Here is a 15,309-nt window from a genome sequence, read left to right as displayed (position 1 = left end):
TAATGATTCTTCAATGTCTGGATCCTTGCACTGATGAAGACAGAACTCTGTACTAAAACACTCTGACAGTTTCCTGCACCACTATTCAGAGGTGGCACTGCAGCACTATTGAATCTACAACCATAGCAGAAAAAAAAAAAAAATTGTATGAGTTGGCAGTTCAAAGTTTATCATGAAAGATATTGTATCACGGTTTTCACAAAAAAAAAAAAAAAAATTATATATATATATATTCGGCAGCATAACCATTTTGAACTCTGACACAATGTTTACTGAGCAGCAAATCAACAAATTTGATTTCTGAAGGATCATCCGGCACAAGCTATGTTAACATGCACTCAAATAATCTGTTAGTAATCAGACTGAAAAGACTGCATGAAAATACCTCAATCAATCTGAGCTTGATCCAAATGAAAATTTGATTAAATAACAGTTTAAAAAAAATAAGCATATAAATGTTTGAATCCAACTGTTTATATACATTTTACATCATAAATCATGTGTAGGATTTTATGTTTCATCTTATGAACTGGACAGTGGATGAGACTGAATATTTACTAAATATTAGCACTATTTTTTAAATATTTTTTAGATATAATCAAGGCAAAAAAAAACTAAAATGTACACTCATGGTATCTCCAATAATATTATTGCAGTGGATTTCTTTGGTTCTGAACACAGCAATTGAGCACTGCACATGCTCTGAAGTTTTGTTTAGAATTCATGTAATGCACATATAAATAAATATGTGAATCGAATTGCAATATTATGGGTTCATATAAACAGAAATTCCAAAATCTGAAATTGTATTGGATTTATTCTTGACTGACGGAAATGACTGCACAAAACTAACCTATCGAAGACTGGCGTAATGGCTCCTGAGAATTCAGCTTTGCCATTAAAGAAATAAATTACATTTGCAAATATTGAAATAGTTTTTAAATAAGACATTTTTAAAACTCATCTAAAAAACAATAATTCATGTAATCAGAATATTAAATTCCTTATAATTTGCATCCCTAATACAGTTTAAGTCTGTACTGATCCGTGTCATATCATCCCTCACACGCGCACACACCCTAGATACAATGGGCAATGCCTCCATAACTACGCTCTAAAACCTCCATACAAAAACCTGCGGCCACCAATGCATAGATGTTTGCTTAGTACAACCTATGTGTTCATAGAAACCCACACCACACACAACCTTTTTGTTGACAAGGACATTAGATGATACGGAGATGAATTCCGGTGTCCTTTTCCGACCGCCGTTTGTTTATTTTGCCCTTCTAGTTCAGGAAGAAATGTAAACACACAAACACGGCTCACTCCGACAGCCATGACTCAAAGCTGTTGCACTCGGCAACCAAGAGGTCGAGCAGAAAGCACAAATAAGCGGAGCGGCTGAGGCCACCGAGTGAGGTGATTCCAGTGAGTAGTTCACAGCAGAGCCAGGTCTCTCTCTCTCTCTCGGCACACATGGCGCCTTGCTGCTTCAGGCCTCTCAGGGCCCAGCGAGGCGGAGCCAGCATCACAGAGAGCAAAATATTTCATCTGTGAGTCACGGCACCCGCACGCTGCTGACTTCTCCGACACCAGAGAACTGAAGTTTACACACCAAAGCTCTGTGAGTTATAGCAAGAGACAAAAAGCACTAGAAACTTTCTAAAAGATTTCTACAGACAGGCAGACAGGCAGACAGGCAGACAGGAAGGAAGGAAGGAAGGAAGGAAGGAAGGAAGGAAGGAAGGAAGGAAGGAAGGAAGGAAGGAAGGAAGGAAGGAAGGAAGGAAGGAAGGAAGGAAGGAAGGAAGGAAGGAAGGAAGGAAGGAAGGAAGGAAGGAAGGAAGGAAGGAAGGAAGGAAGGAAGGAAGGAAAACGGAAAAAAGGAAGGAAGGAAGGAAAACGGAAAAAAGGAAGGAAGGAAAAAAGGAAGGAAGGAAGGAAAAAAGGAAGGAAGGAAGGAAAAAAGGAAGGAAGGAAGGAAAAAGGAAAAAAGGAAGGAAGGAAGGAAAAAGGAAAAAAGGAAGGAAGGAAGGAAAAAAGGAAGGAAGGAAAAAAGGAAGGAAGGAAGGAAGGAAGGAAGGAAAAAAGGAAGGAAGGAAGGAAAAAAGGAAGGAAGGAAGGAAGGAAGGAAAAAGGAAAAAAGGAAGGAAGGAAGGAAAAAGGAAGGAAGGAAGGAAAAAGGAAAAAAGGAAGGAAGGAAGGAAAAAGGAAGGAAGGAAGGAAAAAGGAAAAAAGGAAAAAAGGAAAAAAAGGAAGGAAGGAAGGAAAAAAGGAAGGAAGGAAGGAAAAAAGGAAGGAAGGAAGGAAGGAAGGAAGGAAAAAAGGAAAAAAGGAAGGAAAAAAGGAAAAAAGGAAAAAAGGAAGGAAGGAAAAAAGGAAAAAAGGAAGGAAGGAAAAAAGGAAAAAAGGAAGGAAGGAAGGAAAAAAGGAAGGAAGGAAAAAAGGAAGGAAAGAAAAAAGGGGGAAAGTTAAGGAAAGACGGAGGAAAGGAAAGGAAAGGAAAGGAAAGGAAAGGAAAGGAAAGGAAAGGAAAGGAAAGGAAAGGAAAGGAAAGGAAAGGAAAGGAAAGGAAAGGAAAGGAAAGGAAAGGAAAGGAAAGGAAAGGAAAGGAAAGGAAAGGAAAGGAAAGGAAAGGAAAGGAAAGGAAAGGAAAGGAAAGGAAAGGAAAGGAAAGGAAAGGAAAGGAAACGAGACATGATTAGGTTTTTGAACAAACCCCCTATCCACAAGTATGTTCGATGGCAAAAGTGATGGCCAAGTCGCTGCCTCTAGCTTTCATGAAGGCACACGAGTCCAGGTCCAGCCGGCACTGAACTTGTGTCCTCCTCTTCTCATTGGCTTTTCCTTCATTCCCTCCACTTGGTGACTTTTCTTTTTCCTTACGCTCTTCCACTCATTCTTTAACTCCCTTTTCCTTTTCCAAAGGCAGAGACAGGATGTAGCCCACACCCATGTGGTGAACAACCATTCCTGCCATGCATTTTTCACATATTGCAAATGACTGAAGGTCCATGGAGAGGCTGCTGGCATTGAGGGGAGGTCCATAATACACACACACACACACACACAAACAAACACACACACACACATACACACACACACACACATGAACACACAGTGAGAGAAAGGTAGAGAGAGCTCCTCTTTACTGCATCTGTGTGGTCCACATGAACAAATAGGCTTTATGGTCTCAGAATCAGACTTGTGCTGCAGACCAAAGACGAAATCTCTTTTATACACACATAAGCACCGTGTCTAACCCCTGTACTTACAAACCCCTCAGATGCCCTTCTGCAGATAAATCTCTCCAGCAGCCATTTTAAAGGAAGGTTCTGCTCACAGCAGGAACATATTCTCTTTTAAAAGACTCACAACTCCAGTTCATTTGAGAGAGGAGGGTGTTTTAAGGGCTGTCAATCATCTGAACATTACATAATAGACAAACAATTATCCTGCAGCTTTTTTTGCCTGAACCACTAAAAAGATTGAGTTTACTCCAAAATGAAAATTCTCTCATCATTTACACACTCATTATGTCTATCTAAACCCAACTTCCTTACATTACATTCCTTACACAAAAGGAGATATTTTTAAGAATGTCTAGGCTGCTCTTCCATACAATGGAACCAGAGCTCCAAAAAAACATTGCACCAACGTAAATGATAATCAGTCACGAGATGCAAGAATGAAACTGGATGGATCTCTTTTATGCTGCCTTTTGTCAAGCTTGGAGTTTGACAGGCTTGGTCTTATGAAATACTATATTAAAATACTCAATATTATACTGAAACACTATACTATTCCAAAATACTATACTGAAATACTGTAGTTGCTTTTAAACGTGGTCTAAAAACCCACATTTTTAGCAGAACTTTTGATTGATTTGATACTTATTAATTTTTCTGTTTTATTTATTTATTTAGTTGTTGTTGTTGATCGTTTTAATCTGTAGCACTTTGATATTTTTGTTTAATAAAAAGTCTGCTACAAATAAAATGTATTATTATTTTTATTATTATTATTATATGCCATTATTCTATGGAGCAGCAATGACATTCTGCAAAATACCTCCTTAACTGTTCCACACAACAAGAACAACATACAAACCAAATCCAAACACTAATCCAAAAAGTTTTTCTGCCCAATAAAGCTAGATGAGAAAAAGGACCACAAATGTGTTACAAATTCAAATTAAAGGGGTGGTTGCATGCGATTTCACTTTTTTTAACTTAAGTTGGTGTAATGTTGCTGCTTGAGCATAAACAGTATCTGCAAAGTCACAGCCCTGAAAGTTCAATGCAAACGGAGATATTGCCTTTTGAATTGATGGCAGTTTATTGCCTACAAAAATGGCCGGTTTGGACTACAACGAGCTTCTTATTAGGGTTGGTGACATCCTAAACCCTTGCTAATAACATAAACACTGCCCCCGCGAACACGCAACAAAGTGGACGAGGCCACGTCGCAGTCATTATGAAAGAGAGAGATGTTGCAGTGGGCTACTGTGATGCAGACATGCTGTCAAAACGATGTTATTTTCACCCCAAGTGCACGACTTCTGTGTTCGGCTTTCCTCGGTACGCTGGACTTCGGGAGCAATGGTTACAATTTATGTTTAAGTATATGTATTTTAAATGTGGTTTCTGTGTGTTTTGGTTGCATCAAGACCAACACGGTTTGGCTATGCTAAGCAGTTAACTAAATTGTTTCATACTTCTCCAACAAACGGCTACAAACACCAACAAACTTGTATGTAATCACACCCACGAACATTGTTTATTTATTTATTTTCGACGTTTCTGTTATTAGTGTATTCAGATACAGTAAAACTTTAACCCAGAATATGAAAAGATAACTAACAGCAGTAACAGTGACCCTACAAAAATACTTGAAACACATATACTTACCATTCACTAACGTCCATTAAAAGCCTTGCATGCAGAGGTTCTGCTTGACCTTCATCCCCGCTATCTGGGTCTGATTCGGGCTCAGATTGGTATGGCAATATTGACACCATTATTTATAACGCAGATGTGACTTCTGCACGTAATGGTGAGGGGTGTGGCGTTTCTGGACAACCTGTGCTTGGCAGTTCAGCCAATAAAAATACATTAAAAACTACATTTGGCCATCTAACCAATCTAAGACCATTGCGCTTTTTTCGGAGGAATGGGCTTCATAGAAGCAGGAAGCAAACGAGCCGTTCAAAAGACAGTGGAGACAGCGGTGTGGAATAAAGGTAAAATATAAGAAAAATATATATATATAAAAAAAAGTAAAACAAAAAAAAGTATTAAGACATGTTATACTGCGACACAAACACAACCAAACCTTAAAAAAAACACGGAACCACCCCTTTAAGATTATATAGAGACTCTAGGCTAAATCAAAGAAATGTGCACACTGCACAGTCAGCACTTTGGGTGGTGTTGTGATAATGGGCAGATATAGATAAACAAAGAAGTGTGTGATCAAAATCAGCCTGATAATAACTGCTAAAAACCACACATCCCATGACATTCCAAAAAGTTTCAAAGTGTGTGTGGTAATTAGCCAAAAAAGACTTTATAAACTTGCTTGTGCTGTCACCTAGTAGACCTCATTGTGAACAAAATATTCTATTAATTAACAGAGAATTTAAAGTATGCTAATACATTTGACTATATTTTTATTTTAAAAATTACATACATTTTTAAAGACTTTAAAGACAAAACTGTCTCCATTTAATAAACGTCTCTGGTCATCTTAGATTAAGCTGACATAAAGAGACATGATTTAACCAATAATAGTACAGCTTAACATGTCTGGTACAATCAAAATGGACAAAAAAAATCAAGCTCCACCTACAGTACATTACTTCCCATTCCAATGAATATTCTGTTTAATAATACAAAACTCAAATTTGTATAAATGACGGATCTTGTTTTAGAAGAAGCAGACATACTGTTCAATACAAGATGTCTGAAACTGAACATTGAATACAGGCGCATTCTAGAACAAATTTTAGAAAAAATTGTAAATGATCATTTCGGGCAGGCAAAGTAATAAAAAAATAACATTCCAATTAATTGTGGGTGGATGAGAGATTACTAGTTTGTTGTTTGTTTGATAAAGACATTTTGTGAGCCCTGTGGGCAAATCATTTCAGTTGTTTTTTCACCACATGGGAAGTTTTCAAAAAAAATCCTCATGTGTAAGGGAGCCAAAGCTCATTAAAACGGTTATCCAATCATAGCAGTGGGCATTCAATGCAGCACATCCATAAAAACAAAGGATTTCAAGAGCTAGGCTCAAAACCAGGGTAAAAAATGAATTTCCCATTACATATTCATTAAGTAATTTTTGAATGTAAAAATCATGCAAACTTCATACCCTGACCTCAGACAACAGTATATAAACTAAAAAAGCCAGCTCATGACCCCTTTAAAAAGAAAGGAAATCTAACATTCTGAACATATCTAACATTTTGAGAAATAGGTTAAAAATGGGTACATTGTTATCCAAATAACAATAAAAGCACAAGGAACAAACTTGTTCATGCATCATGCCTAACTAAGAGCTAATCTATTTTTATGAACGTTCAGCTCAAAGCATTGTGGGTAAAGCAGTCTCTCCCAGCTACTCACGTGCATGCTTATCCGCCAGGGTTATGAGCGTTGTGGAGATGTCTCTGCGCCGGTAGAAACACACCACTTTGGCCTCCACGTTCCCATTCGCCGTCTGCAAACGGAAACAGAGTTGTCACAGCAACAGCCTCTAGACCAATCAGCTGATGGGGAAGCCTCAATATGCAAACTGAGGACCAAATCATAACCATGACCTAAACACCTCTGCACTTCCTAGGTGATTTGAGAGGGTTTAGTGATGGAGAGAAGATGAGGAGGGAAGAAGGAGGTGCAGTGCGATGTTAGAGGAGAAGGCTTGAAAGTGTGAACACAGAGGAGAGAAAAAAAACGTAGCTTTGAGATTTGTCAGTTATTTAGGTGTGGATTCTGCCAAGCGCACAATGCAAAACTGAAACTTGTCACCCTGCATATATTTAAAGAAATCATCCGAAATGTTTAATTCTGTCATCATTTACTCACCATGTTGTTACAAACCTGTATGATTTACTTCTTTGGAACACAAAAGCTATGAAAGCAAATGAGTCCTGGGGCTGTCGAGGTTTGAAAAAAGACAAACCACCCATAAAAGAATCATAAAAATTTAGTCCGTATGACTTGTGTACAACTGTATATTGGAAGTCTTCCAAGATCATACAATAGGTTTGTGAGAAGAACATTTTTGCATCCACTGTTAAACTTTATGATGAGTTAAATTAACAAACTGAATTAATTCAAACAGTGAATGAATCATTCAGACCAAGGGTTAGGCATAAACCTAAGATTCAGATTTAAGTATTATCCATGGATTTAGTATTATCCATATACTATTGTAGCATTTATTCATATTTATTTATGCACTATTATCTTAAAATTATTTGAAATATTTCTATGTAGATTTATTTAATTTTTATTACTGTTCTAGTTATATTATTACTTATAACTCATATGCATATAAAGCATTTATATTATAAAGCATATGGATGACAAGCCTCAGACTCATAGTGTTCGACTGGCTTTTCACAACACACACATTTGTTTGTCACTCACCTTGTTGAGTTCCTCTATTCGCCTGATCAGCAGTGGGTTACTGGAGGAGTTTTCGAAATAAACATAATCTGTAAGGAGAGAAAGAAACAGCCGTTATTGTTGTTCACACACCTACAGTCTGTCAGCGCCAGGCAGCATCTCCTGTCATGCTCCCACACCTGCTGAGACTTACCGGACTGTTTTAGAGACTAAACAGAGCATTCTCCGTCCGGGCTACATGACAGGAGCGCTGCCGCATTTTGGCGAGATCCCAACAACAGCACTTGAAAACAAATGCGTTGACACTGTGAAAAGCTATGGCGTTTGTAACTCAACCTCATAGATAACCTTCAGTGTCCACTTTTAACTGCACCAAAACAACATCGCAGTATCAGGACTGTCGTGGGCAAAAGAGCCCATTAAACAAACAAGTTAGACATGACGCTCATTTTGTCGGCCTACATCAAAACTACAATTAAAAATGCAATTCAAACACAAAACTTGATTTTAGCTTTTCTATAATTAAAATGTTTTTAATGTTTTAAAAAAGCCAAAAGTGTCAGGGTGATATACAACCATCGTGACATAGTAATAATGCGGAGGGGCACTTTGATGCTTCAAAAAGTTCATAAAGAGATTGTAAAAGTAATCCATATGAATGGTGCGGGAAGAAAGAGAGAGAGAGAGAGAGAGAGAGAGAGAGAGAGAGAGAGAGAGAGAGAGAGAGAGAGAGAGAGAGAGAGAGAGAGAGAGAGAGAGAGAGAGAGAGAGAGAGAGAGAGAGAGAGAGAGAGAGAGAGAGAGAGAGAGAGAGAGAGAGAGAGAGAGAGAGAGAGAGAGAGAGAGATCTAAAATAACTTCATTTGTTTCGAAGATGAAAGTTTCTGATTTTTGCAAGTATTGATAGTGTGCGGGATTTCCTTTTATTCGTTCATTGAGATTTTCGAAGATGAACGAAAGGGGTTGGAACAACATGAGGATTAAATAAATTAACACATTATGATTAAATTGTGACACATCTTTCCTTTTTGGGTGAACAAAAAAGAACAACAAAATAATAATCATGTGTTACAACTGACATGCAAACATTTTTTTTGACAAAACAGGAAATGACCTCACAGAGACCCTGTGGACCCGCATGACTGTGTGTCAAGGTCAAGATCTCTTAAAATAGCAGATAATTTGACCCTTTAATGCAAAGCAAGATTAGTTCAGGTTGTATAATTGCATGTAAAACAATTATATTTATTTATAAATAATTTACCCTGGAAAAATTAAAACCAATAAAACAAAAAATTGTAAATATTTAAAAACTGCACACTTGCATGTTTTCAGGGCATAAGGAAAAATCTAGTATTTCTACTTGAGTTCTACTTTTTCTTAAAAATGGTACAGCATTTTTGAAATGCTATATGAAAACATAATTTCTAAGAATTGACACATGTATTTTAAACTAGATTTTTTTAAATGATCATAGCCCCCCTTTTAGCTCATTGACTCTCCTACCAATCCTCTCAGTCTTTCTTGTGTCAACCCTCCTTTCCTGATGTATTTGTGTGTGTTTGTGTTCGGTGCGTGCTGTTGGCCTTGCTCCAGGGCGTGTGGGCTCTGTGCAGGCTTACGGCTCTGTGGGACGTCCCCCGCAGGCCTCAGGCTTGGTGGGGTGCCTGGTCTTAACCCTGTGCGCGCCAGGACCTCTGGCAGATTACACCCCGCGTACGGCAGACGGCATAAATACACACACACATACACACACACCAACAGTAATCCCATGGTTTGGGGGGTGGGGGGTTGCCAGAACACCCAGTCTGGCAAAAACACGTTTGCAAACTCAGTGTTTGGTAACACAGCCATGTGAGACTACAGTTCCTGTTTTACAGAGAAGTCAGTTTACTAAAATATCAAAATGGATGATTTTATTGAGAATTTAAAGGGCAAAAATCAAGTGGGACTAAAAGGCTGAGAACTACAAACTTTGATTTCGACTGAATACACCAAAATAAAACGGTGTAAAAACAATTACAAAGAAACGACAAATACCATCCAATAATATTTGTTTTATTCATAATAGAATGTATTTATATAATATAATATAATTTTAAATAAAATCATCCACCCACTACCCTTTTGTAATTGCCACTTTTTAATGAGAAGAGCAGAGAGAGATGGCATGATAGACTCGAGTCAGATTCAAATAACAATGTCTATATGAGCAGCATTTATTTGTCAGATCACATGTCAGGTTAATCACTTAACCACAGCTCTGATAACAGTATCTTTAACAGATGTAGTGTCTCACCGCATTAAGTTTTTTTAAAAATTTGAGATGTTCTATATGAAAATATAGAACCTCAAGGTAATACAATACAACACAATTAGAATATTTTTAGTTTAATGTTGTATTATGTCAAGCAGGATTTTAGACCAATGACAGTTTATGGTGGACGGGATTAGCCTGGTTTTACCAGACTCATACATTTCATTTGTACATAGATTCTGGCCACTCTCCATTGACAAGGGTTTATTTCCGCAAAGGCGGGCACTGTGTTGAGGTTTAAAACTATTGGATCTGCCCTGAGCCACTCTGGATCTGCCATAACCAATCGCTAACATTTGGGCGTGACGTATGTCATGCGCCCTTATGGAATTACCTTTGTCTCAATAAAACTAAACGAAACTTTATAAAACTGAACGAAAATTTTTCAGAAACTATCAAAAATATGCCATTACAAAAGAAGGAAAAACACATTGAAAATGAAAAAAAAAATTAACTCAGTCGCACAAATGTAACAGGGTATTCAGTATGCTTCATTCTTTTTTAATGTTTTTCAAAGATTCGTTTTCGCAAATCGTGGATTGGGAATGCATTGCCAAAGATGGGGACGGGCTTAACAGTGATCTACTCTGATTGGATAAAGAGCTTTTAATGGACAGGTCCTCTCTGACCTGCGCATATTGAAATGATCTTGCGGTGCTTTGTATTAGTTTGTAAAGATGAGCTTTCATGAGAGACATGGAGCGGCGGCGGCTTCATCTTCATCATATTCTTCACCCGCTTGTTCTTCAAGGCAGCAATAAGTTTGTGTTATTGAAGTAACCAATAATATCGATCAAACCCCAGCAAAGATTGTTATTGCTCCGGCTTTAACTTCTGCATATTCGGCAGCGGTGCCACAATGGAATAAACGGTTTCATTCGCATCTTTCTCCGCCACCATTACTGAACTACAACTCAAACTAGCGCACGACATTAACCTCATCGTTCTCAGCCACTCCCTCTGTGTTCGGAGAAAAACTAAGAAAACACAGCAATCCCAGATGTAGTAAGGAAAATGAAAATTGAGCAGAAGTACGTAAGAGGGCAGAGCCAGGCTAGGGCGGGATGCCCAGCTTAAAGTGTTAGTTCACCCAAAAATGAAATTTAAGTCATTAATGAAGCATCAATCTCTTGAAGCATTGAAAATACATATTGGTCCAAAAATAAAAAAACTACGACTTTTCAGCATTGTCTTCACTTCCCAGTTTGTTTTCAATCATCAAAGAAAGATTCAAATTGTTGTGAATCAGCGTATTGATTCATGATTCGGATCATGTGTCAAACTGCTGAAATGTGACATTGGCGATTTGAATCATGAATCGATACCTAAATGTATTTTCGATGCTTCAAGAGATTCTAACTAACTAACTGATGTCACATATGGACTACTTTGATGATGTTTTTATTCCCTTTCTGGACATGGACAGTATAGTGTGCATATACTTGGACACGCTCTCTGACTAAATATAAAACATCTTAAACTGTGTTCCGAAGATGAACAGAGGTCTTATGGGTGTGGAACGACTTTAGGGTGAGTCATTAATGATATAAATTTCATTTTTGGGTTAACTAACCCTTTAAGGCCAAAGAAAAAGACACTAAACAACCGACAAGCAACCACTCGTCGTGGTCACAGCTGATTAGGATAAAACTTAGATTGAAATGCAATAGATAGCTTTTATCACTTGTACAGTCAGGCCTGGAGAGAACACAGTGTTGGCTCTTCATATATCCTGTTCAAATAAGTTCCGTCTATGGCACCAGTGGCTGTAAAAAAAAATGGACAGGATGTGACTTTGGTTCTTGATGACCTAATGTTGTCTTGGAAAAACTGGGTGGTTCTTGTATGCCCGTTTGTTGTTTTTACTTCCACCAAGAAGTGTATGCTGGCTTGTCTGTATGATTTTACTCCGACTTTGAGAGAGATGTATTTAATGTCACAGTATACACTGTGGTCTACCACAACTGACAATAAACGAACACAAAGACAAAGCAGGGATTTAGATGTGATATTGTCTATGTACTGTTTAGGATTTTTAAAGCATATTAAAACAATATTTATATGCAATTAAATTACATTTGTATCTCTTGCACTTCTCTCTCAAAAGATGAGATGCACACTTTCAAGCATTCTTGCATTGAAAACAAATAAGTTTAGCAAAACTGAGAGGTCTCTTTTTTTTTTTAAGATGCTAAAAACAAACTAATTATAAGTAATAAAATGTGGTAATCTTACAAATTAAAGGTCAACTGATTGATGGGTTTGCCAGCACCAATAACCGATTGCAAAAGGTAAGTATAAGTAAAAATGCATATCAATAGTTTTTCCGGGTTGCGTCCATTGCTAGAGCGTATGAGAAGGGTTCGCTGTCATAGTATAAAAGCAGGGTCTGCTGTCATTATACTGTATAAGAGCGACCTCTGGAGGCTAAATAAAAAACATCAGTGACACCTAATGGAATTTGTTTTGACGCGAGTTGGTGTGTTGCGCAGAGCGGGACACTTCAGAAATGGATTTAAAACATACACAACGAAACAGTGTTTATACAGTATGTTTTCATATCATTGTAAAGTAATTAGGGGACAAGCACCAAAAGTGTAAAGGGACCTATTGAAACCGTTCTGATTATTATTATTCCGCACGAGTCTATGGCAGCCCATAGAACCGCATGCGAGAAAGTTGGCACATTTGGCACACTGATAGTACCAATAGAAACCACACCAAATTTGGAGTCTCCAACTCATTCCCTCTAGTGCCACCACCTGTCCAACGTTTTACTCATGTTTATGCTAATGAACTATAAGGGCTAGAAAGGGCTTTTTCCCCTCTGATTCCTTGGCTCAAGCCAATTCAATTTCATCAAGTACTCTGATTTTCACACAAATTTTACCAGATCAACTTCAGACTGTGCTGACAAAATTCAAGTTGATTCGTCAAACCGTTTTTGATAAGCACGCAAACACATTTTACATATCTTGTGAAAACAGACGTAAGGCTATACAGGTCCTTCTCAAAAAATTTGCATGTGTGATAAAAGTTCATTATTTTCCATAATGTAATGATAAAAATTAAACTTTCATATATTTTAGATTCATTGCACAGCAACTGAAATATTTCAGGTATTTTATTGTTTTAATACTGATCTCAAAAAATTAGCATATCATGAAAAGGTTCTCTAAACGAGCTATTAACCTAATCATCAGAATCAACTAATTAACTCTAAACACCTGCAAAAGATTCCCGAGGCTTTTAAAAACTCCCAGCCTGGTTCATTATTCAAAACCGCAATCATGGGTAAGACTGCCGACCTGACCCTGTCCAGAAGGCCATCATTGACACCCTCAAGCGAGAGGGTAAGACACAGAAAGAAATTTCTGAACGAATAGGCTGTTCCCAGAGTGCTGTATCAAGGCACCTCAGTGGGAAATCTGTGGGAAGGAAAAAGTGTGGCAAAAACCGCTGCACAACGAGAAGAGGTGACCGGACCCTGAGGAAGATTGTGGAGAAGGACCGATTCCAGACCTTGGGGGACCTGCGGAAGCAGTGGACTGAGTCTGGAGTAGAAACATCCAGAGCCACCGTGCACAGGCGTGTGCAGGAAATGGGCTACAGGTGCCGCATACCCCAGGTCAAGCCACTTTTGGGCTACAGAGAAGCAGCACTGAACTGTTGCTCAAAGGTCCAAAGTACTTTTTTCGGATGAAACCAAATTTTGCATGTCACTTACAATACCCTGAAGGAGCCTGAGAAGTTTCAAAACAGTGCCACCTAGTGGAGAATTTTTTTTCAAATGCTTATAACTTTGGGTGTGGTTGACTTATTTTCATGGGAGTTTATTTACTTCTTTTGGCTCCTAAATCCTTGCCGAGTCCAATGATACGAGACTTGCCAGTTTTCTGCGTATGGTTTGTGCAGCGTTGTAATTAAGTGCTTATAAAAATTTAGCGGATATCGAAACTGCTAGTCTGATCGAGACAAAACCAGCGCCAGAAGTTCGGAAACATAGATCAATAACTACAAATCAATGCCCAAATTTCAAAATATTGATAGTAAGGGTAAGTAAAAACCATTGAAAGTCAGGTGTCAGTAATTTTTTGCGTGTTTTACATACAAAGATATTTTCACCAAACTTGACACAAATATGTATGGGCTTACTCTGAGGACACAAGAAAAAGGTTGGATTGTGCCTCTTGGTGGCGCAAAATATGAAATTCATTGACTTTAATGCAGTATTATGATATAAGTTCTAACGCTATACTTTATGAATGCATTGGTGTATCATTACAAAACTTGGTATGTGTAATCATCACCATGCCTATTAACTCAAAAGTTTGAGACAGCACCACCATGTGTTTCATACTCATAACGATAAGGCCTCTTGAGGCTATATGACTGCAATGACATATTGACACCCTGTTTTGACATGTGTCATGTTCCATTATTCTGAGCACACCACATACATTTCATGACTGTGCCACCTATTGATCGAAAGTGATAAAAAAATTAATCATTATTATTGACTGTATTCATAATTTTACAGATATTTTGCACCTTAATAGGTCTTTAATGACTCATTGTTGCAGTTGATCTGACTTGATGCTTGATGCTTGATGCAGTTGATGCTGGCATGTCTTATCTTCTTCTTTGCGCTTGCCCCCAATAATGGCTTCTTGCAGCTATATTTAATTTATTGACTATGCTGCATTAGTAGATAAAGAACTGTAGTATATTTGCCGTCAAGGCTGAGAGGACGCTAACATTAGTAGTACCTCAAGCGGTTAAAACAATTTGACAAAAACACAGGCCTGTCATGATTGTTACCATTTTTTTGCATTAGTTTATATCCAGTTGGTCACTCATAGTTGCACATTTAAAGATAGAGAAAAAACTTATGTTCGTGCAGCCCACAGAAACAAACTAATAAGAATCTATTTGATTTTAGTTCTTTTTTTATCATCACTGTTATATATATATTGTTATTTTGATATATTATTTGTTCAAAAATAGAAGCAAATAACATGTGAGTATATACAAAACATTTTGCAAACGTTTCTCATTTTAATGCTATGGCCTTTGTGTAGATATTTAAAGATGGCCATTGGATTGTACTGGTTGGCTTCATGGTAACTCTTTACAATAAAATACCATTCCTAAATGTAACTTAGGTCAATAAATGCTATAGAAGTATTTCTCCTTGTTAGATTCTTAATTTTGACATTGACTAATACATTATAAAAGTTAAAGTTCTACTAACTTTAATTAATGCACCATGAACTAACATGAGTGATACAAGGTATAATGAATATATATTTAATACCGGTATTTATATTTCATTTAAAAAGTACAGCACAGTTTC

This window comes from Pseudorasbora parva, chromosome 10 (assembly GCF_024679245.1).
Source record: "Pseudorasbora parva isolate DD20220531a chromosome 10, ASM2467924v1, whole genome shotgun sequence".
NCBI lineage: Eukaryota > Metazoa > Chordata > Actinopteri > Cypriniformes > Gobionidae > Pseudorasbora > Pseudorasbora parva.
Note: the sequence above shows the minus strand (reverse complement) of the source record.